Source organism: Dipodomys merriami, unplaced genomic scaffold (assembly GCF_024711535.1).
Source record: "Dipodomys merriami isolate MVZ:Mamm:240054 unplaced genomic scaffold, mDipMer1.0.p SCAF_80, whole genome shotgun sequence".
Classification (NCBI taxonomy): domain Eukaryota; kingdom Metazoa; phylum Chordata; class Mammalia; order Rodentia; family Heteromyidae; genus Dipodomys; species Dipodomys merriami.
In genome coordinates this window covers 3,135,642-3,160,657 of record NW_027206402.1, presented here as the reverse complement: position 1 = coordinate 3,160,657, position 25,016 = coordinate 3,135,642, and positions in this window count along the sequence as shown.

The following is a 25,016-nucleotide window of genomic DNA, read 5'->3' as shown; positions in this document are numbered from 1 at the left end:
GGGTGAGGTTTAGGGTTAGAGTTAGGGTTAGGGTGAGGGTTAGGGTTAGGGCTGGGATTAAGTTTAGGGTTAGGGTGAGGGTGAGTGTGAGGATTAGTGTTAGGGTTAGAGTTAGGCTTAGGTTTAAGCTGAGGGTGAGGGTGAGGTTTAGGGTTAGGTTGAGGGTGAGGATTAGGGTTAGAGTTAGGGTTAGGGTGAGGGTTACTGTGAAGTTAGTGTTAGGTTTAGGGTTAGGATTAGGTTTAGGGTGAGGGTGAGTGTGAGGGTTAGGATAAGGATTAGGCTTAGGCTTAGGGTAAGGTTGAGGGTGATGGTTGGGGAGAGGAATAAGCTTAGGGTGATGTTTAGCCTTAGGGTGAGGGTGAGGGTTAGGGTTAGGGTTAGGGTTAGGATTAGGGTTAGGGTGAGGGCTAGGGTGAGGGTGAGGGTCAGGGTTAGGGTTAGGGTTAGGCTTAGGCTTAGGGTTAGGCTGAGGGTGAGGGTGAGGGTTAGGGTTAGTATGAGGTTTAGGGTTAGGTTTAGGGTGAGGGTTAGGATGAGGTATAGGGTTAGGATTCGGGTTAGGTTGTGGGCTAGCTTGAGGGTTAAGTTTAGGGTTAGGTTTAGTGTGAGGTTTAGGGTTCGGGTTAGGTTTAGTGTTAGGGTGAGGGTTAGGGTTAGAGTTACTGTATGGATGAGGGTTAGGTTTAGGTTGAGGGTTATGGTTAGGTTTAGTGTGAGGTTTAGGGTTAGGTTTAGGGTGAGGGTTAGGTTGAGGGTTATCGTTTGGATTAGGGTTAGGGTGCGGGCTAGGTTGAGTGTGAGGTTTAGGGTTAGGGTTAGGCTTAGACTTAGGTTTAGGCTGAAGGGTAGGGTGGGGGTGAGGAATAGGTTTTGGGTGATGGTTAGGGTTAGGGTTAGGGTGAGGATTAAGATGAGGGTTATTGTTAGGATTAGGTTTAGTGGGAGGGCTAGGGTGAGGGTGAGGGTTAGGGTTAGGTTTAGGGTTAGGCTGAGGGAGAGGGTGAAGGTAAGGTTTAAGTTTAGGGAAAGGGTTAGACTTAGGGTTAGGGTACGGGTTAGGTTAGGTTTAGGGTTGGAGTTAGCCTTAAGGTGAGGTTTATGGTTAGGGATATGGTTAGATTTCTGCTAAGGTTGAGGTTTAGAGTTAGCATGAGGGTTAGGGTGAAGGGTAGGGTTAGGGTTAGGGTGAGAGTTAGGGTTAATGTGAGGTTTAGGGTTAGGTTTAGAGTTAAGGTTAGGGTGAGGGTTAGGTTGATCGTTAGGTTTTGGGTTACAGTTAGGGTGAGGGTGAGGGTTATTGTGAGTTTTAATTTAGGCTTAGTGTTAGGATTAGGGTGAGGTTAAGGGTTAGGGTGAGGGTTAGGTTTAGTGTGAGGGTGAGGGTGAGCTTTAGCGTTAGGGTGTGGGTGAGGGTTAGGGTTAGGGTTCGGGTTCGGGTAATGGTTAGGGTTAGGGTGACGTTGAAGGTTAGGGTTAGGGGTAGGTGAGTGTTAGGGTTAGGGTTAGGGATAGGGTGAGGGTGAGGGTTAGGATTAGGTTTAGGGTTAGGGTGAGGTTTAATGTGAGGGTGTGGTTTAAGGTTAGGCTTAGGTTTGGGGTGTGGGCAAGTGATAGCATGATAGGGTGAGTGTTAGAGTTAGCATTAGGGTTAGGGTGAGGGTTAGGGTGAGGGTTAGGGTGAGGGTGAGTGTGAGAGTGAGCGTTAGGGTGAGGATTAGGGTGAGTTTTAGGGTTAGGGTGAGGGTTAGGTTAAGGGTGAGTGTTAGGGTGAGGGTTAGGTTTACAGTTATGCTTAGGGTTAGGGTGAGGTTTAGGGTTAGGATTAGGGTGAGGGTTAGGGTGATGGTTAGGGTGAGGGTGAGGGCTATGTGTAGGGTGAGGGTTATGTTTATTATTTTGTTTAGGGTCAGGTTTAAGATGACGGTGAGGTTTAGGGTGAGGGTTGGGGTGAGGGTTAGGGTTAGGGTTAAGATGAGGGTTATGATAAGGGGTAGGGTTACGGTTAGGGTGAGGGTTAGGTTTAGTGTGAGAGTTAGGGTTAGGTTTAGGATTAGTGTGAGGGTAAGAATTACAGTGATGATTAGGGTGAGGGTGAAGTTTAGGTTTAGGAATAGTGATAGGGTTAGTTTTACACTGAGGGTGAGCGTGAGGGTGAGAGTTAGGGTTAGGGTTAGTGTTAGGGTGAGGGCTAGGGTGAGAGTTAGGGTTAGGGTGAGGATTAGGTTGTGGGTGATGGTAATTGTAAATGTGAGGGTTAGGCGGAGGGTGAGGGTTAAGATAAGGGTGAAGTTTAGGGTTAGGGTGAGGTTTAGGGTAAGGTTTCGGGTTAGGGTTAGGGTGAGGATTAGATTGAGGATTAGGTTTAGGGTTAATGTGAGGTTTAGGGTGAGGATGAGGGTTAGGGTTTGGTGGAGGGTTAGGGTTACAATTAGGGTTAGGGTGAGGACTAGGGTGAGGTTTAGGGTAAGGGTTAGGGTTAGGGTGAGGTTTAGGGTGAGGATGAGGGTTAGGGTTTGGTGGAGGGTTAGGGTTACAATTAGGGTTAGGGTGAGGACTAGGGTGAGGTTTAGGGTAAGAGTTAGGGTTAGGGTGAGGTTTAGGGTTAGGGTGACGGTGAGGTTATGGTTCAGGGTGAGGGTTAGGCTGAGAGTGAGTTTTAGGGTTAGGGTTAGGGTTAGGGTGAGGGGAAGGGTGAGGGTTAGGATGAGTGTTAGGGTGACGGTGAGGGTTAGGTTTAGGATTGGGGTCAGGGTTCGGCTGAGGGTTAGGGTGAGGGGTAGGGTTAGGGTAAGGGTGAAGATTAGGGACAGTGTGAGTGTTAGGGTTAGAGTGAGGGTAAGGGTTAGTTTCAGTGTTAGGGTTAGGGTGAGGGTTAGCGTTAGGGTTAGGGTGAGGGTTAGTGTTAGGTTGGAGGTTAGGGTGAGGGTTAGGGTGTGTGTTAGGGTTCTGGTGAGAGAGAGGATTAGGGTTAGGGTGAGGGTTATGGTTAGGGTGATGTGTAGAATGAGGCTGAGGGTTAGGGTGAGGGTGAGTGTGAGGGTTAGGGTATGGGTGATGGTTAAGGTTAGGGTGAGGGTTACAGTAACAGTGAGGGTTAGGGTGAGGGTGAGGTTAAGTGTTAGGATTAGGGTGAAGGTTAGGGTTACGGTTATGGTGAGGGTTAGGGTTACGGTTATGTTTAGGGTGAGGGTGAGTGTTAGAGTGAGGATGAGGGATTTGGAAAGTATGAGGGTTAGGTTTTCGGTGAGGGTTAGGGTTAGGGTGAGTGTTAGCTTTAGGGTGAGGATAAGGTAAGGGTGAGGGTGAGGGTTAGGGTTACTCTTAGTGTGAGGTTTAGGGTTACGGTTTTGGTGAGGGTTAGCGTTAGGGTTATGTTTAGAGTGAGGGTGAGTGTTAGAGTGAGGATGAGGTTTTTGGAGAGTGTGAGGTTTAGGGTTGCGGTGAGGGTTAGGGTTAGGGTGAGTGTTAGGGTGACGGTGAGGGTGAGGTTTAGGGTTGATGTTAGGGTTAGAGTGAGCGGTAGGGTTAGGGGTAGGGTTATGGTTAGGGTGAGGGTTAGGGTTACTGTGAGGGTTATGGTTAGGGTGAGGTTTAGGGTTACTGTGAGGGTTAAAGTTAGGGTTAGCCTTAGTGTTAGGGTGAGGGTAAGGGTTAGGTTGAGGGTTAGGGTTAGAGTGAGGGTTAGGGTTAATGTCAGGGTTAAGGTTAGGGTTAGTGTTAGGGTGAGGGTGAGGGTTAAGATTAGGTTTAGGGTTAGGGTTATTGTTAGGGTTAGAGTGAGGGTTACAGTTCAGTTTAGGGTGAGGGTGAAGGTGAGGGATATGGTTACGGTTAGGGTGAGGTTTAGGGTTAGGGTTAGGGTTAGTGTTAGGAGGAAGTTTAGGGTGAGGATTAGGGTTAGGGATAGGGTGAGGGGTAGGGTTTTGGTTAGGATTAAGGTGAGGGTTCGGCTTAGGGTGAGGTTTAGGGTTAGGGTTAGGGTTAGGGTGAGGGATGGGTTAGCAATAGGATTAGTGTGAGGGCTAAGGTGAGGGTGAGGGTTAGGGTTAGGGTTAGGTTTAGGGTGAGGGTTAGACTTAGGCTGAGGGTTAGGGTTAGTGGGAGGGTTGGTGTTAGGGTTAGGCTTAGTGTTAGGGTGAGGATAAGGGTTAGAGTGAGGGTTAGGTTTAGGGTGAGGGTTAGGGTTAGGGTGAGGGTCATGGTTACGGTTAGGGTTAGGCTAAGGGTTAGGTCAGAGTTAGAGTTAGGGTTAGGGTAAGGGTTAGTGTTAGGGTGAGGGTTAGGTTTAGGATTAGTGTTAGAGTTATGGTTAGGTTTAGGGTGAGGCTTTCGGATTAGGGTTAGGGTTAGGTAGAATGTTAAGGTGAGGGTGACGGTTAGGGTTAGTTTTAGGTTTATCGTGTGGGTAAGTGATAGTGTGAGAGTTAGGGTGAGTGTTAGAGTTAGCATTAGGGTTAGAGTGAAGTTTAGGGTGAGGGATATGGGTAGGCTTAAGGTGAGCTTGAGGGTGAGGGTTAGGGTTAGGATTAGGGTGGGTTTTAGGGTTAGGGTGAGGGTTAGGTTTAGTGTTAGCATAAGGGTAAGGGTAAGGGTGAGGGTGACGGTTAGGGTTAGAGTTAGGCTGAGGGTTAGGTTTAGTGTGAGGTTTAGGGTGAGGATGAGGTTAAGTCTTATTGTGAGGTAAGGGTGAGGGTTAGGGTTAGTGTTAGGGTGAGGGTTAGGGATAGGGTTAGGGTTAGGGATAGGGATAGTGTTAGGGTGAGTGTTAGGGTAATGGGTATGTTTATGTTAGGGTGAGGGTTAGGTTTAGTGTAAGTATTAGGGTTAGGGTTAGGGTTAGGATTAGTGTGAAGGTAAGAATTAGGGTGACGGTTAGGGTGAGGGTGAGGTTTAGGGTTAGGATTTGGGTTATCGTTAGTGTTACGCTGAGGGTAATGGTGAGGGTGAGGGTGAGGGTGAGTTTTAGGGTTAGGGTTAGGGTGAGGGCTATGATGAGGGTTAGGGTTAGGGTGAGGGTGAGGGTTAGGCTGAGGGTTAGGGTTAGGGTTAGGGTTAGGATTAGGGTTAGTTTGAGGGTGGTATGAGGGTGAGGTTTGGGTGAGGGTTAGGGTTAGTGTTAAAATTAGGGTTAGGATTAGGGTTAGGGGTAGGGTTTCGGTTATGGTGAGTATTAGGGTTAATGTGTGGGTTAGGGTTAGGGTGAGGATAAAGTAAGGGTTAGGGTTAGGGTGCGGGTGAGGTTTATGGTTACTGTTAGAGTGAGGGTTCGGGTTAGGTTTAGTGTTAAGGTAAGGGTGAGGGTGAGGGTTAGGTTTAGGCTTAGGGTTAAGGAGAGGGTGAGGGTGAGTGTGAGGTTTTAGGTTAGGTTTAAGGTTAGGCTGAATATTAGGGTTAGATTGGAGGTTAGGATTAGGGTTAGGGTGAGGGTTAGGTTTTGGGTTAGGCTGAGGGTTAGGGTTAGTATTAGGGTGAGGTTTAGGGTGAGGGTTAGGGGGAGAGGGAGGGTTAGGTTTAGAGTGAGGCTTAGGGTTAGGATTAGGGTTAGGGTCAGGGTTAGGGTGACTGTGATGTTTAGGGTGAGGTTTAGAGTGAGGGTTATGTTTAGGGTTAAGGTGAGGGTTAGGGTAAGGGGTCAGGTTACGGTTAGGGTGAGGGTTACGTTTAGTGTGAGAGTAAAGGTTAGGGTTAGGGTTAGGATTAGTGTGAGGGAAAGAATTAGGGTGATGGTTATGGTGAGGGTGAGGTTTAGGTTTAGGAATAGGGATAGGGTTAGTGTTACGCTGAGGATGAGGATGAGGGTGAGGGTGAGCGTTAGGTTTAGGGTTAGGGTGAGGGCTAGGGTGAGGGTTAGGGTTAGGGTGAGGGCTAGGGTTAGGGTGAGGGTAAGGGTTAGGTTTAGTTTGAGGGTGGTGTGAGGGTGAGGTTTAGGGTGAGGCTTTGGGTTAGGGTGAGGGCTAGGTTGAGGGTGAACATTAGGGTTATGATGAGGGTTAGCGTTAGGTTTAGGGTGAGGGTTAGGTTTAGTGTGAGGTTTACGGTTAAGGTTAGGTTGTGGTTGAGGGTAAGGGATATGGTGAGGGTTCAGGTGAGGGTGAAGGTTAGGGTTATGATTAGAGATAGGGTTAGGTTTAGGCTGAGGGTGAGAGTGAGGGTGCGGGTGAGGTTTAGGTTTAGGGTTAGGGTGAGGGTGAGGGCTAGGGTGAGGGTCAGGGTTAGGGTGAAGTTGAGGTTGAGGGTGAGGCTGAGGGTTAGGGTGAGGTTGAGGTTTAAGATTAGGTTTAGGGTTATTGTTAGGGTTAGAGTGAGGGTTACAGTTCAGTTTAGGGTGAGGGTGAAAGTGAGGGTTATGGTTAGGGTTAGGGTGAGGTTTAGGGTTAGAGTTAGGGTTAGTGTTAATATGAAGTTTATGGTGAGGGTTAGGGTTAGGGTTAGGGTCAGGGTTAGGGTTAGTGTGACGGTTAGAATGAGTGTTAGGGTTATGGTGAGGGTTAGGGTGAGTGTTAGGGTTTTGATTAGGGTTAAGTTGAGGGTGAGGGTTAGGGTGAGCTTTAGGGTTAGGGTTAGGGTTAGGGTGAGGGCTAGGGCTAGGGTGGAATTTAGGATTAAGGTTAGGGTTATGGTTAGGTTGAGAGTTAGGTTTAGGGTTAGGGTTAGGTTTACGCTGACGGTGAGAGTTAGGGTTATGGTGAGGGTTTGGTTTAGGGTAAGGGTTAAGGTGAGGGTGAGTTTTAGGGTTAGGTTTAGGGTTAGGGTTAGGGTGAGGGTGAGGGTGAGGGTTAGGGTTAGGGTTACAGTGAGGTCGAGGGTTAGGTTTAGGGTGAGGTTTAGGGTTAGGGTTAGGGTTAAGGTGTGGGTTTGAATTAGGATTAGAGTTAGGGATAGGGTTATTTTTAGGGTTAGGGTTAGGGTTAGGGTTAGGTTTAGGGTGAGGGTGAGGGTTACCGTTAGGTTTAGGTTTAGGGTTATGGTTAGGATTAGCGTGAGGGTGAGGGTGTGGGTTAGGGTTAGATTTAATGTGAGGGTGAGGGTTCGTGTGAGGGTTAGGGTTAGGGTGAGGGTGAGGGTGAGGGTGAGGGTGAATGTGAGTTTTAGTGTTAGGGTTAGGTTGAGGGTTATGGTTAGGATTAATTGGAGGGTGGTATGAGGGTGAGGTTTAGGGTGAGGGAAAGGGTTATGGTGAGGGCCTGGGTGAGTGTGAGGTTTAGGGTTAGGGTGAGGGTTTGAGTTAGGTTTAGTGTGAGGGTTATGGTGAGGGGTAGGGTTATGTTTAGGGTGAGGTTAGGTTTAGTGTGAGGGTTATGGTTAGGGTTAGGGTGAGGGTGAGGTAAGGGTTATGGTGAGGGTTAGGGTGAGTGCAAGGGTTAGGGATAGGAATAGGGATAGTGTTAGGGTTAGGCTGAGGGTGAGGATGAGGGTGCGGGTGAATTTTAGGGTTAGGGTTACGGTTAGGGTGAGGGCTAGGGTGAGGGTGAGGGTTAGGGTGAAGGTGAGTGTAAGGGTGAGGGTCTTGGTTAGGTAATGTTAGGGTTAGGGTAAGGATTAGGTGAGGGTTAGGGTGAGGGTGCAGGTTCAGGTGATGGTGAGGGTTAGGATGAGGTTGAAGTTTAGTAACCCTAACCGGGTTAGGTGAGGGTTAGGGTTAGAGTTAGGGTTAGGGTTAGGTGAGGGTTAGGGTTAGGCTTAAAGTTAGGGTAAGAGTTAGGGTTAGGGGTAGGGTTATGGTTAGGGTGAGTATTAGGTTTAATATGAGGGTTAGGGATAGGGTGAGGATAAAGTAAGGGTGAGAGTTAGGGTGAGGGTGAGGTTTAGGGTTACTATTAGAATGAGGGTTAGGCTTAGGTTTAGTGTTAAGGGGAGGGTTAGGATGACGGTTAGGGTTAGGCTTGGGGTTAAGGAGATGGTGAGTGTGAGCGTGAGGCTTAGTGTGAACGTTAGGGTTAGGGTGGAGGTTAGTATTAGGGTTAGGGTGAGGGTTTGGGTTAGGCTTAGGGTTACGTAGAGAGAGTGAGGGTGACCGTGAGGGTTAGGATTAGGGTTAGGGTTAGGGTGAACGTTAGGGTTAGGGTGGAGGTTAGTATTAGGGTTAGTGTGAGGTTTAGGGTGAGGGTTAGGGTGAGGGTGAGGGTTAGGGTTAGGGTTAGCATTAGGGTTAGGGTCAGGTTTAGGGTGACTGTGAGGTTTAGGGTGAGGTTTAGGGTTAGGGTTAAGGTGACAGTTAGATTAAGGGGTAGGGTTACAGTTAGGTTGAGGGTTAGGTTTAGTGTGAGAGTTAGGGTTAGGGATAGGGTTAGGTTTAGGGTGAGGGTTAGGGTAAGGGGTAGGGTTATGATTAGGGTGAGGGTTAGGTTTAGTGTGAGTGTTAGGGTTAGGGTTAGCGTTAGGATTAGTGTGAAGGTAAGAATTAGGGTGACGGTTAGTGTGAGGGTGAGCTTTAGGGTTAGGATTAGGGTTATGGTTAGTGTTATGCTGAGGGTGATTGTGAGGGTGAGGGTGAGTGTGAGATTTAGGGTTAGGGTTAGGGTGAGGGTTAGGTTTACGGTGAGGGAGAGGGTGAGGTTGAGAGTGAGTGTTAGGGTTAGGAGAAGGTTTAGTGTTAGGGTTAAGCTTAGGATTATGGTTAGGTTTTGGGTTAGGTTTAGGTGTAGGATGAGGGTTAGGCTGAGGGGTAGGTGTAGGGTTAGGTGAGGGTTAGGGTTAGTGTGAGGGTTAGGTTTAGGGTTAGGGTGAGGGTAAGGATTAGTGTGAGGGTTATGGTGAGGGTGATTGTTAGTGATAGGCGTAGGGTAGGGGTTAGGGTGAGGGTTAGATTGATGGTGAGGTTTATGTTTAGCATTAGTGTTAGTGTTAGGGTGAGGGTTAGGGTTAGGGTTAGGGATAGGGTGAGTATTAGGGTTAGGATTAGTGTTAGGGTGAGCATTAGGCTGAGGGGGAGGGTTAGGGTTAGGCTTAGTCTTAGGGTTAGTCTTAGAGTGAGGGTGGGGTTGAGGATTAAGGTTAGGATGATGGTTAGGGTTAGGGTTAGGGTGAGGGTTAAGATGAGGGTTAGGGTGAGGGTAAGGTTTAAGGTGAGGGTTAGGGTGAAGGTGAGGGTTATGTTTACCATTAGGTTTAGGGTTAGAGTTAGCGTGAGGGTTAGGTTTAGGTTTAGGTTTAGGGTGATTGTGAGGGTGAGGTTTAGGGTTAGGGTTCGGGTGAGGGTTAGGTTTAGCGTTAGGGTTAGGTTGTGGGTTAGGGTTAGGGTTAGTGTGAGGGTGAGGGTGAGGGTTAGGGTGTGGGTGAGGGTGAGATTTAGGGTTAGGAATAGGGTGGGGTGAGTGTGAGTGTGAGGTTTAGGGTGAGGAATAGGGATAGGGTGAGGGTGAGGGTTAGGGTGAGGTTTAGTGGTAGGTTAGGTTGAGGGTTAGAGTTAGGGTGATGGTTAGTATGAGGGTTAGTTTAAGGTTAAGGGTGAGGGTTAGGGTGAGGGTTAGGGTTAGGATTAGGTTAGGGTGAGGGTGAGGGTGAGCGTTTGGTTTAGCGTTAGGGTTAGGGATAGGTTTAGGGTTAGGTGAGGTTTAGGATGAGGGTTAGGTTTAGTGTTAGGGTTAGGGTTTACGTGAGGGTTAGGGTCAGGGTGAGGGTTAGGGTTAGGGTTAGATTACGGTGAGAGTAATGGTTAGCATGAGGTTTACGGTGAGTGTGAGGGTTAACGTTAGCATTAGGGTTAGGGTGAGGTTTAGGGTGAGGGTTAGGGTTAGGTTTATTGTTAGGGTGAGGTGAGGGTGAGGGTGATTGTGAGGTTTATGGTTAGGGTGAGAGATACGTTTAGTGTGAGGGTTAGGCTTTGGGTTAGGGTACAGATGAGCGTGAGGGTGACAGTGAGGCTTAGGGTGAGGGTGAGTGTGAGTGTGGGGGTTATGCTTAGAGTTAGGTTTAGGGTTAGGGTTAGTGTGAGGGTGAAGGTGAGGGTTAGGGTTAAGAGTAGGGTTAGGTTTAAATTTAGGCTGAGGGTGAGCATGACGGAGAGGGTAACGGTTAGGCTTAGGGTTAGGGTTGGTTTGAGGGTTAGGGTGAGGGTAAGGTTAAAGTTTAGGGTGAGGATGAGGGTTAGGGTTAGGGTTAGGGTGAAGATTAGGGTTAGGGTGAGGTTAGAGTTAGGGTGAGGTTTATTGTTAGTGTGAGGGTTAGTGCTAGTGTTAGGTTGAGGGTAAAGGTTAGGTTGAGGGTTAGGGATAGGGTTAGGTTTAGGGTGAGGTTTCGGGTTAGGGTGAAGGTTAGGGTCAGGGTGAGTGTTAGGGTTAGCATTATGGTTAGGGTGAGGGTTAGTGTGAGGGTTACCGTAAGGTGAGTGTGAGGGTTAGGTTTAGGGTGAGGGTTAGGTTGAGGGTGAGAGTAATGTTAAGTGTGAGGGTTAGGGTTATGGTGAGGATTATGGTAAGCTTGTGGGTTAGGGTGAGGGTTAGGTTTAGGTTTACAGTAAGGGTGAGGGTTAGGGTGAATGTTAGGTTTGGGGTTAGGGTGAGGTGAGGGTGAGATTGAGGGTTGGGAATAGGGTGAGGGTTAGGTTTAGGGTGAGGGTTAGGATTAGGATTAGGTTCAGGGTGAGGCCTAGGGTGAGGGTGAGGGTTAGGGTTAGGGTTAGGGTTAGGTTGAGGGTTAGGTTTAGGCTGAGGATTAGGGATAGTATAATGGCTAGTTTTAGGGTTAGGGTTAGTGTTAGGGTGAACGTAAATTTTAGGGTTAGGTTTAGGGTTACGATGAGGTTGAGGGTTAGGTTAAGGGTGAGGGTTAGGGTTAGGGTGAGGGTGAAGGTGAGGGTTAGGATAAGGGTTAGGGTTAGGGTTATTTTTAGGTTTAGGGTTAGGTTTATGGTTATGTTGAGAGTGAGGGTGAGGGTGAGGGTTAGGGTTAGTGTGAGGTTTAGGGTTAGGGTTAGGATTAGGGTTAGGGTTAGGATGAGGTTTAGGGTGAGGGGTAGGGTTAAGGTTAGGGTGAGGGTTTGGGTTAGTGTGAAGGTTAGGGTTAGGGTTAGGATTAGGTTAGGTTGAGAGTTAGGTTTTAGATTAGGGTTAGGGTGAGAGTGAGGGTTAGGGTGAGGTTAAGGGTTAGATTAGGTTTAGGGTTATGGTAAGGGTAAGGGTTAGGATGAGGGTTAGGCTTAGGGTCAGGTTTAGGTTGAGGTTGAGGTTTATGGTTAGTGTTAGGTTGAGGTGAAGGTTTAGGGTGAGGTTTATGGTGAGGGTGAGTGTTAGGGTTACCATTAGGGTTAGGGTGTGGTTTAGTGTGAGTGTTTTGGTTAGTTTAGGGTGAGGTTTTGGGTTAGTGTGAGGGTTAGGGTGAGGGTAAGGTAAGGGTAAGGGTGAGGTGTTTGGTGAGGGTGAGGGTTACGGAAAGGGAGAGGGTTATGGTTAGGGTGAGGGTTAGAGTTAGGGTTAGGAAAAGGGTTAGTGTGAGGGATAAGGTGAGGGTGAGGATTAGGGTTAGGGTTAGGTTTAGGTTGAGGGTTAGGTTTAGGCTGAAGGTTAGGGTTAGTGTGAGTGTTGGTGTCAGGTTTAGGCTTAGTATTAGGGTGAGGGTAAGGTTTAGGTTGAGGGTTAGGTTTAGGGTGAGGGTTAGGGTTAGGGTGAGGGTGAGGGTTAGGTTTAGGGTGAGGGTAAGTTTTAAGGTAAGGTCTAGGTTTAGGGTTACTGAGGGTTTTGTTGAGGTTTAGTATTAGGGTTAGGGTAAGGGTTAGGGTTAGGGTTAGTGTGAGGATTAGGTTGAGGGTTAGCTTGACGGTTAGGGTGTGTGAGGGTTAGGGTTAGGCTGAGGGTGAGGGTGAAGTTGAGAGTTAGGGTTAGGATTAGTGTTAGGGAGAGGTTTTGGGTTTGGTTTATGGTTAGGATGATGGTTAGGGTGAGGGGTAAATTTAGGTTTAGAGTGAGGTTAGATTTATTGTGAGGGTTAGCGTTAGGTTTAGGGTTAGGTTGAGGATGAGGATATGGTTTAGGGTGCGGGTAAGGGTGAGGGTTTGGGTTAGGGATAGGGTTAGGTTTAGGGTGACCGTTAGCTTGAGGGTTTGGTTTAGGTTTAGGGTTAAGGTTTCGGATGAGGGTTCGGGCTCAGTTTAGGGTTAGGTTAAGGGTTTCGTGTTTGGGTTACTGTTAGGGTTAGGGTGAGGTTTATGGTGAGGGTGAGGGTTAGGGTTATGTTTAGGTTTATGGTGTGTTTAAGTGATAGTGTGAGGGTTAGAGTGAGTGTTACAGTTAATAGTAGGGTTTGGGTGAGGGTGAGGGAGAGGGTTAGGGTTTGGGTTAGCGTGAGGGTGAGGGTGAGGGTGACGGTTAGGGTTAGAGTTAGGGTGAGGGTTAGTTTAGTGTGAGGTTTAGAGTGAGGATGAGGTTAAGGGTTAGGGTGAGGGTTAAGGTAAAGGTGAGGGTTAGGGTTAGGTTTACTGTTAGGGTGAGGGTTAGGGTGAAGGTTAGGGTTAGGTTTAGGGTTAGGGTGACGGGGAGGTTTAGGGTTAGGGTTAGGGTGAGTGCTAGGGTGCGGGTTAGGGTTAGGGTGAGGGTTAAGCTTAGGGTGAGGTTTAGGGTTAGGGTTAGTTTGTGGGTGGTGTAAGGGTGAGGTATAGGATGATGGTTAGGATTAGGATGAGGGCTAGGGTGAGGGTTAGGGTTAGCGTTAGGGTGAGGGTTAGGGTTAGGTTTAGGTTGATGTTTGGGGTTAGGGGTAGGGTTAGATTTAGGGTGAGGGTTAGGTTTAGTGAGAGTGTTATGGTTAGGGTTAGGGTGAGGGTGGCGGTAAGGTTTATGGTGAGGGTTATGATGGGGTTGATTGTTAGGTTTAGTATTAGGGGTAGGGTTAGGGTAAGGCTGAGCATGAAGGTGAGAGTGCGGGTGAGGTTTAAGGGTAGGGTTACGTTTAGGGTGTGGGCTGTGGTGAGGGTGAGGGTTAGGGTGAAGTTTAGGGTGAGGGTGAGGGTGAGGGCCTTTGTTAGATAATGGTTAGAGTTAGGGTGAGGATTAGGTGAGGGTGAGGGAGAGGGTGAGCTTTAGGGATAGGTTGTGGGTGCGTGGTAGGTTTAGGGTGGGGGTTCAGGTGATGTTGAGTGTTAGGGTAAGGTTGAGATTTAGGGTTAGGTGAGGGTTATGTTTAGGGTTAGGGTTAGAGTTAGGATGAGGGTTTGGGTGAGGGATACTGTTAAGGTTAGGGTGAACATTAGGGTTAATGTGAGGGTTAGGGTTAGGGTGAGGTTAATGTTAGAGTGACGGTTCGGGTGAGAGTTAGGGTTAGGGTTACTGTTAGTGTGAAGGTTAGGGTTAGCTTTAGAGTTAAGTTGAGGGTGAGGGTGAGGGTTAGGGTTAGGCTTAGGGTTAAGTTGAGGGTGAGGGTGAGGATGAGGGTTAGCTTGAGGGTTAGGGTTAAGGTGAGGGTTAGGTTTACGATTAGGGTTATTGTTAGGATTAGGTTTAGGGTGAGGGTGAGGATGAGGGTGAGGGTGAGGGTGTGGGATAGGGTTAGGGTTAGGTTTAGGGTGAGCATGAGGGTTAGGGTTAGGGTGAGGGGTAGGGTTAAGCTTAGGGTGAGGGTTAGGTTTAGTGTGAAGGTTAAGGTTAGGGTTTGGGTGAGGTTTAGGCTGAGGGTTAGGGTTTGGATTAGGGTTAGGATGAGGGTGAGGGTTAGGGTGAGGTTTATGGTTAGCTTAGGGTTGGGTTTATGGTGAGGGTTAGGGTAAAGGTAAGGATTAGTTTGAGGGTTAGGGTTAGGGTGAGGTTTAGGCTGAGATTGTGGGTTAGGGTTAGGGTAAGAGTGAAATTCAGGTTTAGGGTGAGGGTTAGGGTGAGGGTGAGTGTTGGGGTTAGCATTAGGGTTAGGGTGAGGTTTAGTGTGAATGTTTTGATTAGGTGAGGTTGAGGTTTTGGCTTAGGGTGGGGGTTAGTGTGAGGGTAAGGTAAGGGTAAGGGTGAGGTTTTTGGTGAGGGTGAGGGTTACAGAAAGTGTGAGGGTTAGGGTTAGGGTTAGGGTTAGGGATAGGAAAAGGGTTAGTGTGAGGGATAAGATGAGGGTGAGGATTTGGGTTAGGGTTAGGTTTAGGTTGAGGGTTAGGTTTAGGCTGAGGTTTAGGGTTAGTGTGAGGGTTTGTGTTAGGGTTAGGCTTAGTGTTAGGGTGAAGGTTAGGGTTAGGGTGAGGGTGAGGGTTAGGGTGAGGTTTAGGGTTAGCTTAGGGTTAGGTGTAGAGTGAGGGTTAGGGTGACGGTAAGGATTAGGGTGAGGGTTAGGGTTAGGGTGAGGTTTAGGGTGAGGTTGTGGGTTAGGGTTAGGGTTAGAGTGAGGTTCAGGTTTAGGATGAGGGTTAGGGTGAGGGTGAGTGTTAGGGTTAACATTAGGTTTAAGGTGAGGTTTAGTGTGAGTGTTTTGATTAGGTTAGGTTGAGGTTTTGGGTTAGAGTGAGGGTTAGGGTGATGGTAAGGTAAGGGTAAGGGTGAGGTTTTTGGTGAGGGTTAGGGTTACTTAAAGGGTGAGGGTTAGGGTTAGTGATAGGAAAAGGGTTAGTGTGAGGGAAAAGTTGAGGGTGAGGATTTGGGTTAGGGTTAGGTTTAGGTTGAGGGTTAGGTTTAGGCTGAGGGTTAGGTTTAGTGTGAGGGTTTGTGTTAGGGTTAGGCTTAGTGTTAGGGTGAAGGTTAGGGTTAGGGTGAGTGTTAGGGTAAGGGTGAGGGTAAGGGTTAGGGTTAGGACTAGATTTAGGGTTATTGAGGATTTTGGTGATGTTTAGGGTTAGGGTTAGTGTAAGGGTTATGGTTAGGTTTAGTGTCGAGGATTAGGTTAAGGGTTAGCGTGATGGTTAGGGTTAGTGTGAGGGTAAGGGTTAGGCTGAGGTTGAGGGTGAGGTTGAGAGTGTTAGGGTTAGGGTGAGTTATGATGAGGGTGAGGGTTAGGGTTAGGATTAGTGTTAGGGATAGGTTTTGAGTTAGATTTAGGGTTAGGATGAGGGTTAGGGTGAGGGGTAAGTTTAGGTTTAGGGTGAGGATTAGAGTTATTGTAAGCGTCAGCGTTAGGGTTAGGGTTAGGGTGAGGGTGAGTATAAGGTTTAGGGTGTGGGTTAGGGTTTGGGATAGGGATAGGGATAGGGTGACACTTAGCTTGAGGGTTAGGTTTAGGGTTAGGTTTAAGGTTTCGGGTGAGGGTTAGGGTTCAGGTTAGGGTTAGGGTTTCGTGTTTGGGTTAGGGTTAAGTTTAGGGTGAGATTTAGGGTGAGTGTCAGGGTGAGGGTTAGGTTTAGGTTTATGGTGTGGGTAAGTGATAGCGTGAGGGTTAGGGTGAGTGTTAGAGTTAGCAGCAGGGTTGGAGTGAAGGTTAGGGTAAGGGTTAGGGTTAGGGATCAGGTGAGCTTGAGGGTGATTGTTAGGGTTGGGGTTAGGGTTAAGGTTAGTGTTAGGGTGAGGGTTAGGGTTAGGGTTAAGGTTAGGGTTTGGGTGAGGGGGAGGGTTAGGGTTTGGTTTAAGGTGAGGGCTAGTGTGCGGGTTAGGGTTAGGGTTAGGGTGAGTGTTAGGGTTAGGGTTAGTTTGAGGGTGGTGTGAGGGTGAAGTTTAAGATGAGGGTTAGGATTAGGGTGAGGGCTATGGTGAGGGTGAGGGTTAGCGTTAGGGTGAGGATTAGGTTTAGGTTTAGGTTGAGTTTTGGGGTGAGGGGTAGGGTTAGGTTTAGGGTGAGGGTTAGGTTTAGTGTGAGGGTTAAGGTTAGGGATATTGTGAGGGTGAGGGTAAGGGTTATGGTGAGTGTTATGATCAGGTTGAGGGTTAGGGTTAGGATTAGGGGTAGGGTAAGGTAAGGCTGAGCATGAGGGTGAGGGTGCGGGTGTGGTTTAGAGTAAGGGTTACGTTTAGGGTGAGGGCTAGGGTGAGGGTGAGGGTTAGGGTGAAGTTTAGGGTGAGGTTGAGGGTGAGGGTCTTTGTTAGATAATGGTTAAGGTTAGTGTGAGGATTAGGTGAGGGTTAGGGTTAGGGTGAGCTTGAGGATTAGGGTGAAGTTTAGGGTGAGGTTGAGGGTGAGGGTCTTTGTTAGATAATGGTTAAGGTTAGTGTGAGGATTAGGTGAGGGTTAGGGTTAGGGTGAGCTTGAGGATTAGGGTGTGGGTGAGTGTTAGGGTTAGTGTGAGGGTTCGGGTGATGGTAAAGGTTAGGGTAACGTTGAAAATTAGGGTTAGGTTTAGATGAGTGTTAGGTTTAGGGTTAGGATTAGAGTTAGGGTGAGGGTTCGGGTGAGGTGTACTGTTAAGGTTAGGGTAAGCATTAGGGTTAATTTGAGGGGTAGGGATAGGGTGAGGATAAAGTTGGAGTGACGGTTAGGGTGAGGGTGAGGGTTAGGGTTACTGTTAGGGTGAGGGTTAGAGTTAGCTTTTGTTTTAAGGTGAGGATGAGGGTTTGGGTTAGTGTTAGGCTTAGGGTTAAGGTGAGGGTGATGGTGAGGATGAGGGTTAGAGTGAGGGTTAGCATTAGGGTGAGGGTTAGGTTTAGGGTTAGGTTTAGGGTTATTGTTAGGGTTAGATTTAGGGTGAGGGTGAGGATGAGGGTGAGGGTGAGGGTGTGGGTTAGGGTTAGGGATAGGTTTAGGGTGAGGGTGAGGGTTAGGGTTAGGGTTAATGTTAGGCTTAGGGTGATTGTTACGGTTAGTGTGAGGCTTAGTGTTAGGGTTAGGGTTGGTGTTAGGGTGAGGGAAAGTGTTAGGGTGAGGATTAGGGTTAGGGTGAGGGTTAGGAATAGGTTGAGGGTTAGGATTAGGGTTGTGGTTAAGGTGAGGGTGAGGGTGATGCTTAGGGTTAGGGTTAGGTTGAGGGATAGGGTGAGGGTTAGGTTTAGGGTGAGGGTTAGGGTTAGGGTGAGAGTTAACCTTAGTGTTAATTTGAGGGTGGGGTGAGGGTCAGGTTTAGGGTGTGGGTTAGGGTTATGGGGGATGGCTAGATTAGTGTGATGATTAGGGTTAGGGTGAGAGTTAGGGTTAGGTTTAGGGTGAGGGATACGGTGAGGTTTAGGTTTAGGTTTACAGTGAGGGTTAGGTTTAGTGTGAGGGTTACGGTTAGGGTTAGGGTGAGGGTGAGGTTTAGGGTTAAGGGTGAGTGTTAGAGTAATGCTGAGGGTTCTGTTTAGGATTAGCTTTAGAGTTAGGTTTAGGCTGAAGGTGAGAGTGAGGGTGAGTGTGAGGTTTAGGATTTGGGTTAGGTTTAGCGTGCGGGGTAGTGTGAGGGTGAGTGTTAGGGTAAAGATGAGGGCGAGGTTGAGGGTGAGGGTCTCGGTTAGGTAGAGGTTAGGGTTAGGGTGAGGATTAGGTGAGAGTTAGGGTGAGGGTGAGGGTTAGGGTTAGGGTTAGAGAGAGGGTTATGTTAGGGGTTAAGGTTAGAATTAGGGTGAGGGTTAGGGTGAGGGTGAGGGTGAGGGTTAGGGTTAGAGAGAGGATTAGGTTAGGGTTTAAGGTTAGAATTAGGGTGAGGGTTAGGGTGAAGGGTAGGGTTAGGGTTAGGGTGAGCATAAAGGTTACTGTGAGGGTTAGGGTTAGGGTGAGGATAAAGTAATGGTGAGGGTTAGGGTTACTGTTAGGGTGAGGTTTAGGGTTAGGATTAGTGTTAAGGTGAGTGTAAGGGTGAGGGTTAGGGTTAAGCTTAGGGTTAAGATGAGGGTGAGGGTGAGGGCGAGGGTTAGTGTGAGGTTTAGGGTTAGGGTGAGGGTTAGGTTTAGGGTTAGGGTTTGGGTTATTGTTAGGGTTAAGCTTAGGGTGCGGGTGAGGATAAGGATTATTGTGATGTTTAGGGTGAGTGTGATGGTTAGGGTGAGGGTGAGGGTGAGGTTTTGGTTGAGTGTTTGGGTTAGGTTTAGGGTGAGAGTGAGTGTGAGGGTTAGGGTTAGGGTTAATATTAAGCTTAGGATTACGCTGTGGGTGAGGTTGAGTGTGAGAGTTAGGGTTAGGGTTAGTGTGAGGCTTAGGCTTAGGGTGAGGGTGAGGGTGAGGGATAGGGTCATGGTTAGGGTGGGGGTGAGGGTGAGGCTTAGGGTGAGGGTGAGGGTGAGTGTTAGGGTGCGGGTAAGTTTTAGGTTTAGATTTAGGGTTAGGGTGAGGGTTAGGATGATGGTTAGGATGAGGGGCGGGTTTAGGGTTATGGTGAGGTTCAGGGTTAGTTTGAGAGTGACCGTTACGGTTGGGTTTAGGGTGAAGGTTAAGGTGAGGGTTAGGGATAAGTTTAGGGTCAGGCTGAGGGTTAGGGTGAGGGTAAGTTTTAGGGTGAGGTTTAGGGTGAGTGTGAGGGTTACGTTTAGGTAGAGATTTAGGTTTATGGAGAGGATTAGGGTTCCGTTTAGGGTGAAGGTGAGGGTGATGGTGTGGGTTAGGGTAAGGATTAGGTTTAGGGTTAGGGTTAGGATTATTGTTAGGGTTAGGGTTAGGGTTACGGTTAAGGTTAGGTTGCGGGTGAGGTGAGGTTTAGCATTAGGGTTAGCGTTAGGGTGAGGGTTTTGGTGAAGGTAAGTGTTGGGGTGATGGTTAGTGTTAGGGTGAGGTTGAGGGTGAGGTTGAGAGTTACTGTTAGGGTTAGGGTTAGGGTGAGGTTTAGGGTGAGGTTGAGGTTTAGTGTTAGGGTTAGTGTTAGGGTGAGATTAAGGGTTAGCTTGAGGGTTAGGGTGAGTGTTAGGGTTAAGTTAGGGTGAGGGTTAGGGTTAGGGTGAGGTTTAGGGTTAGTGAAGGTTAGTGTTAGGGATAGGCTTAGTGTTAGGTTGAGGGTAATGTTTAGATTGAGGTTTAGGTTGAGGGTGAGAGTTAGGGTCAGCGTGAGGGTTAGCGATAGGGTGAGGTTTAGGGTGAGGTTTAGGGTTAGGGTGATCTTAAGGGTGAGGGTTAGGGTGAGGTTGAGGGTGAGGGTGAGGATTAGGCTTACGGTTAGGGTGAGGATGAGTGTGAGGGTTAGGGTTAGGCTTAGGCTTAGGCTTTGGGTTAGGCTGAGGCTGGTGTTGAGTGTGAATGTTAGGGTTAGGGTGAAGGTTAGGGTTAGGGTTAGGGGTAGGGTGATGTTTAGGGTGAAGGTTGTTGTGATAGTAGGTGTTAGGGTTACACTTAGTGTTAGAGTGAGTGTAAGGGTTAGGTTGAGGATTAGCATTAGGGTGAAGGTTAGGGTTAATGTGAGGGTTAGGGTTTCGGTAAGGGTGAGGTTGAGGGTGATTGTGAGGCTTAGGGTTAGGGTGAGTGTGAGGGTGAGTGTGAGTGTTAGGGTTAGGTTTAGGCTTAGGCTGAGGGTTAGGCTGAGTGTGATGGTGAGGGTGTGGGTGAGGATTAGAGTTAGGGTGAGTTTTAGGGTTAAGGTTAGCGTGAGGGTTTGGGTTAGGCTTAAGCTTAGGATGACGGTTAGGTTGACGATTACGGTTATGGTTAGTGTGAGCGTTAGGGTTAGCGTTAGGGTTAGGGATAGGTTTAGGGTTAGGGTGAGGTTTAGGATGAGGTTTAGGGTTACAGTAAGGGTTAGGGTTAGGGTTAGGATGAGGGTTAGGGAGAAGGTTAGGATAAGGGTTAGGGTGAGGGTTCGGTTTAGGGTTCGGTTTAGGGTTATGGTGAGAGTGGAGGTGAGGGTGAGAGTGAAGGTTAGGGTTAGAGTTAGGATGAGGGTGAGGATTAGGGTTAGGGTTAGGGTTACGTTTAGGCTGAGGATAAGGCTGAGGGTGTGGGTGAGGATTACGGTTAGGTTGAGTGTTAGGGTTAGTGTTAACATAAGGGTTTGGGTTAGGGTTAAGTTTAGGATGAGAGTTAGTTTGAGGGGTATGGTTACAGTTCGATTGAGCATTAGGGTTAGCGTTAGGGTTAGGGATAGATTTAGGGTTAGGGTGAGGTTTAGGATGAGGGTTAGGTTTAGGATGAGGGTTAGGGTGAGCGTTAGGGTGAAGGTTATGGTTATGGTTAGGGTTAGGGTAAGGGATAGGGACAGTGCGAGGGTTAGGGTTAGGGTTAGATTTATGCTGAGAGTAAGGGTTAGCGTGAGGTTTAGCGTGAGTGTGAGAGTTAGAGTTACATTAGGGTTAGGGTAGGTTTAGCTTGAGGGTTAGGGTTAGGTTTAGGGTTAGGGTGAGGTGAGCGTGAGGGTGATTGTGAGGTTTATTTTTAGGGTGAGGAATAGGTTTAGGGTGAGGGTTAGGTTTAGGGTGAGGGTGAGCGTGAGGGTGACAGTGAGGCTTAGGGTGAGGGTGAGGGTGAGTGTGAGGGTTAGGATTAGGTTTAGTTTTAGGGTTAGGGTTAGTGTGAGGGTGAAGGTAAAGGTTAGTGTTAGGAGTAGGGTTAGGTTTAAAGTTAGGCTGAGGGTGAGTGTGAGGGTGAGGGTGATGGTTAGGGTTAGGGTTATGTTGAGGGTTAGAGTTAGTGTGAGGGTTAGGGTGAGGGTAAGGTTAAAGGTTAGTGTGAGGGTTAGGGTTAGGGTTAGGGTGAGGTTTATGGTTAGGGTGAGGGTGAGGGTTAGGGTGAGGGTAAGGTTGAGTGTTAAGATGAGGGTTAGGGTTAGGGTGAGGGTTAGGGTTAGGATTAGGGTTATTGTGAATACTAGCTTGTCAGTGAGGGTTAGGGTTAGGGTGAAGGTGAGGGTTAGGTTTAGGGTTCAGTTGAGGGTTTGGGTGACGTATAGGTTTAGGAGTAGTGTTAGGTTTAGAGTTAGACTAAGGTTGAGGGTGAGGGTGAGGGTGACTGATAGGGTTAGGGTTAGGGTGAGGGTTAGGGTGAAGATGAGGGTGAGTGTTAGAGTGAGGGTGAGGGTTCGGGAGAGTATGAGGGTTAGGGTTTGGGTGAGGGTTAGGGTTGCGTGAGTGTTAGGATGATGGTGAGGGTGAGGGTTAGGGTTGGGTTTAGGGTCAGATTGAGGGTTAGGGTGAGGGGTATGGTTAGGGTTAGGGTGAAGGTTAGGGTTAGTGTGAGTGTTAGGGTTGGGGTGAGGTTTACAGTTACTGTGAAGGTTCATGTTAGGTTTAGGCTTAGTGTTAGGGTGAGAGTAAGGGTTAGGTTGACGGTGAGGTTTATGGTGAGGTTTAGGGTTAGTATGAGGGTTAGGGCTAGGGTGAGGGTAATGGTGAGGGTTAGGGTTAGGGTGATGTTTATGGTGAGGGTGAGGGTTAGGATGAGGGTGAGGGTGAGGGTTCAGTTGTGGGTTTGGGTTAGGGTTAGGGTGAGGTTGAGGGTGAGGGTGAGACTTAGGGTTAGGTTTAGGGTGACGGTGAATGTGAGGATTAGTGATAGGGTTAGGCTTAGGTTTAGGGTTAGGCTGAGGGTTACTGTGAGCGTGAGGGTTAGGGTTAGGGTGAGGGTTAGGTTTAGGGTGAGGGTTAGGTTGAGGGTGAGGGTGAGGGTTAGGTTTAGGATTGCGTTTAGGGTGAGCCTGTGGGTGAGGGTTATAGTTAGGGTGAGGGCTAGGATAAGGGTTAGGGTGAGGGTTAGGTTTAGGGTGATGTTTAGGTTGAGGGTTGGGTTAGGGTTAGGTTGAGTGTGAGGGTCAGTGAGAGGGTTAGGATTAAGTTTAGGGTTAGGTTTAGGGTGAGGGTGAATGTGAGGTTTAGGGTTAGGGTGATTGTTAGGCTTAGGTTTAAGCTGAGGGTGAGGGTGAGTGTGAGGGTTAGGGTTATGTTGAGTGTGAGCATTAGGGTTAGGTTTAGGGTGAGGGTGAGGTTGAGGGTTAGGGTGAGGGTTAGGGCTTGATTTAGGGTGAGGGTTAAATGAGGGTGAGGGTTAGGGTTAGGGTGAGGGTTAGGGTTAGGTTGAGGGTGAGGAATAGCGATAGGGTGAGGGTTAGGGTTAGGGTGATGTTTAGGGTGAGTGTGAGGGTTGGTTTGTGGGTTTGCGTTAGGTTTAGGGTGAGGTTGAGGGTGAGGGTGAGGCTTAGATTTAGGGTTAGGGTGAGGTTGACTGTGAGGGTTAGGTTTAGGGTTAGGCTTTAGGCTGAGGGTTAGGCTCAGGGTGAGAGTGAGGGTGATGGTTAGTGTTACGGTCAGGTTTAGGGTTAGGGTTCGGGTGAGGGTTAGGGATAGTTTGGGGGTTCATGTTAGGTTTAGGCTTAGTGTTAGCTTGAGGGTAAGGGTTAGGTTGAGGGTGAGGTTTAGGGTGAGGTTTAGGGTTAGTATGAGGGTTAGGGCTTGGGTGAGGTTAAGGGTGATGGTTAGGGTTAGGGTGATGTTTAGGGTGAGGGTGAGGGTTAGGTGAGTGTGAGGGTGAGGGTTCAGTTGAGGGTTTGGTTAGGTTTAGGGTGAGGTTGACACTTAGGTTTAGGTTTAGGGTGAGGGTGAGTGTGAGGTTTAGGGATAGGGTTAGGGTTAGGTTTAGGGTTAGGCTGAGGGTGACTATGAGCTTGAGGTTTATTGTTATGGTGAGCATTAGGGTTGGGGTTAGGGTGAGGTTATTGTTCGGGTGAGTTTTAGGGTTTGGGTGAGGGTTAGCGTTAAGTTTAGGGTTAGGGTTAGGTTGGAGGTTAGGGTTAGGGTGAGGGTTAGCGTTAGTGGTAGGGTTAGGTTGAGCGTGAGGGTGAGGGTTAGGGTTAGGATTAGGTTTAAGGTGAGCCTGAGGGTGAGGGTGAGGGTTAGGGTTAGGGTGAGGGTTAGGCTAAGGGTTAGGGTGAGGGTTATGTTTAGGGTGATGTTTAGGTGGAGGGTTTGGTTTAGGGTTAGGGTGAGTGTGAGAGTGAGTGAGAGGGTTAGGATTAGTGTTAGGGTTAGGTTTAGGGTGAGGGTGAGTGTGAGGGTTAAGGTTCGGGTTATTGTTAGGCTTAGGTTTAAGCTGAATGTGAGGGTGAGAATGAGGGTTAGGGTTATGTTTAGGGTGAGGGTGAGGTTTAGGGTTAGGGTGAGATTTAGGGTTTGGGTTAGGGTGAGGGTTAGATGAGGGTGAGGGTTAGGGTTAGGGTGAGGGTTAGGGTAAGGGTGAGGGTGAGGATTAGCGTTATGGTGAGGGTTAGGGTTCTGGTGCAGATTAGGGTGAGGGTTAGGGTGAGGGTGATGTTTAAGGTGAGTTTGAGGGTTGGTTTGCGGTTTTGCGTTAGGTTTAGGGTGAGGTTGAGGGTGAGGGTGAGTGTGAGGATTAGGGTTAGGGTTAGTCTTAGGCTTTGGCTTAGGCTGAGGGTAGGGGTTAGTGTGAGGGTTAGGGTTAGGGTGAGGGTTAGGGTTAGGGTTAGGGATAGGGTGATGTTTAGGGTGACGGTTATTGTGAGATTAAGTTTTAGGGTTACACTTAGTGTTAGGGTGAGTGTAATGGTTAGGTTGAGGCTTAGCATTAGGGTGAGTGTTAGGGGTAATGTGAGGGTTAGGTTTTCGGTAAGGGTGAGGTTGAGGGTGATGGTGAGGCTTATGTTTAGGGTGAGTGTGAGGGTTAGTGTGAGTGTTAGGGTTAGGTTTAGGCTTAGGCTGAGTGTTAGGCTGAGTGTGATGGTGAGGGTGTGGGTGAGGATTAGAGTTAGGGTGAGTTTTAGGGGTAAGGTTAGCGTGAGCGTTTGGGTTAGGCTTAAGTTTAGGATGAGGGTTAGATGGGGGGTACGGTTATGGTTAGTGTGAGCATTAGGGTTAGCGTTAGGGTTAGGGATAGGTTTAGGGTTAGGGTGAGGTTTAGGATGAGGTTTAGTGTTACGGTAAGGGTTAGGGTTAGTGTTAGGATGAGGGTTAGGGAGAAGGTTATGATGAGGGTTAGGGTGAGGTTTCAGTTTAGGGTTCGGGTTAGGGTTATGGTGAGGGTGGGTGTGAGGGTGAGAGTGAAGGTTAGGGTTAGAGTTAGGATGAGGGTGAGGACTAGGGTTAGGGTTAGGTTTAGGCTGAGGATAAGCCTGAGGGTGTGGGTGAGGATTAGGGTTAGGTTGAGTGTTAGGGTTAGTGTTAACGTAAGGGTTTGGGTTAGGGTTAAGTTTAGGATGAAAGTTAGTTTGAGGCGTATGGTTACAGTTAGATTGAGCATTAGGGTTAGCGTTAGGGTTAGGGATAGGTTTAGGGTTAGGGTGAGGTTTAGGATGAGGGTTAGGGTTAGCGTGAGGTTTAGGGTGAGGGTTAGGGTGAAGGTAATGATTAGGGTTAGGGTTAGGGTAAGGGATAGGGTCAGTGCGAGGGTTAGGGTTAGGGTTAGATTTATGCTGAGAGTAAGGGTTAGCGTGAGGTTTAGCGTGAGTGTGAGAGTTAGAGTTACATTAGGGTTAGGGTAGGTTTAGCTTGAGGGTTAGGGTTAGGTTTAGGGTTAGGGTGAGGTGAGCGTGAGGGTGATTGTGAGGTTTATTGTTAGGGTGAGGAATAGGTTTAGGGTAAGGGTTAGGTTTAGGGTGAGGGTGAGCGTGAGGGTGACAGTGAGGCTTAGGGTGAGGGTGAGGGTGAGGGTGATGGTTAGGGTTAGCATTAAGTTGAGGGTTAGAGTTAGTGTGAGGGTAAAGTTAAAGGTTAGGTTGAGGGTTAGGGTTAGGGTTAGGGTGAGGTCTAGGGTTAGGGTGAGGGTGAGGGTTAGGGTGAGGGTAAGGGTGAGTGTTAGGGTGAGGGTTAGGGTTAGGGTGAGGGTTAGGGTTAGGATTAGGGTTTTGGTGAATACTAGCTTGTCAGTGAGGGTTAGGGTTAGGGTGAAGTTAAGGGTTAGGTTTAGGGTTAAGTTGAGGGTTTGGGTGAGGTATAGGTTTAGGAGTAGTGTTAGGTTTAGAGTTAGGCTGAGGGTGAGGGTGAGAGTGAGGGTGATTGATAGGGTTAGGATTAGGGTGAGGGCTGGGTGAGGATGAGGGTGAGAGTTAGAGTGAGGGTGAGGGTTCGGGAGAGTATGAAGGTTAGGGTTTGGGTGAGGGTTAGGGTTGGGTGAGTGTTAGGATGATGGTGAGGGTGAGGGTTAGGGTTGGGTTTAGGGTCAGAGTGAGGGTTAGGGTGAGGGGTATGGTTAGGGTTAGGGTGAGGGTTAGGGTTAGTGTGAGTGTTAGGGTTAGGGTGAGGTTTACATTTACTGTGAGGGTTCATGTTAGGTTTAGGATTAGTGTTAGGGTGAGAGTAAGGGTTAGGTTGAGGGTTAGGATTATGGTGAGGTTTAGGGTTAGTATGAGGGTT